Source organism: Tupaia chinensis, unplaced genomic scaffold (genome assembly GCF_000334495.1).
Source record: "Tupaia chinensis unplaced genomic scaffold, TupChi_1.0 Scaffold138260_1, whole genome shotgun sequence".
Taxonomy (NCBI): Eukaryota; Metazoa; Chordata; class Mammalia; order Scandentia; family Tupaiidae; genus Tupaia; species Tupaia belangeri.
The window spans coordinates 148511-149058 of NW_006198158.1; positions in this window are offsets into that span (position 1 = coordinate 148511).

Genomic DNA, 548 nt, shown 5'->3' on the forward strand with positions numbered 1-548 from the left:
GATACAATGCAAGCAAGGAAAGAATAGGGAAAAATATTCAAAGTGTTAAATGAAAAACAATTTCAACCAAGAATACTATATCCGGTAAGATTACCCTTCATATGGGAAAACAAAACCTGAAAGAATTTACAAAGTCTAGACCAGCTCTTCAAGAAATTCTGAAAGGAATTAAAGAAAATAAAGACAGATAGACAACAATAAGGGAACAAAAAACAACCAAGGTTTAGATCTTTGATTCAGTTTGAATTTATTTTTGTTAATGGTGAGAGATAGATTCATCTGTCTGCAGGTGGATACTCAGTTTTTCCAGCACAATTTTCTAAAGAGGTATTCTTTTTCCCACTGGATTGACTGGCACACTTTGTCTAATATCAATCAGTTTGTTGTATGTTTCGGGATTCATCTCTAGGGTCTATTCTGTTCCCTTGATTCACATGTATTATTTTTTTGTATCAATAGCATAGTGTTTTTTTGAAGAGGTTTTATTATTATTATTATTATTATTATTATTATTATTGTTATTATTATTATTATTTTTGCTATAGGGC